We start from the raw sequence: 711 nt of genomic DNA on the forward strand, positions 1-711 counted from the left end.
CAGCGCTCTCCGCTGCTCCTTCCCGATCCCCCTTGTTCCCTGGGGTCTGTGGGAGCGGGCAGGGGCTGCCGAGGTCCCGCTGCTCCTTCCCGATCCCCCTTGTGCCCTGGGGTCTGTGGAACCGGGTAGGATCTGCCGAGGTGTGCCCGGTCACGGCCATGCACAGCGCTCTCCGCTGCTCCTTCCCGATCCCCCTTGTTCCCTGCCGTCTGTGGGAGCGGGAAGGGGCTGCCGAGGTCCCGCTGCTCCTTCCCTTGTTCCCTGAGGTCTGTGGGAGCGGGCAGGAGCTGCCGAGGCCCCGCTGCTCCTTCCCGATCCCCCTTGTTCCCTGGCTCCTGTGGAACCGGGCAGGATCTGCCGAGGTGTGCCCAGCCCCGGCCATGCACAGCGCTCTCCGCTGCTCCTTCCCTTGTTCCCTGGCTCCTGTGGGACCGGGCAGGATCTGCCGAGGTGTGCCCAGCCCCGGCCATGCACAGCGCTCGTTCGCAGCTCACGCCGCCTTCCCGGCACTTTTTCCTCTCCCTTGTAGCCCCATCCTGGGGAAAAGCCCCTGGGATCGGCTCCGGAGCTGGGCTTTGTCCCTCTGGGCGGTGGAGGTGGCAGCGCTGCCGCTGGTGATGGATAAAGGTGTAAAACTCCCCGAATCGGCTCCCGGGAGGATTCGTGTCCTGCTGCAGTCGCTACGGCAGGTGGCACTTGAGGATCGCGTTT

This window comes from Parus major, chromosome 8 (genome assembly GCF_001522545.3).
Source record: "Parus major isolate Abel chromosome 8, Parus_major1.1, whole genome shotgun sequence".
NCBI classification, from domain to species: Eukaryota; Metazoa; Chordata; class Aves; order Passeriformes; family Paridae; genus Parus; species Parus major.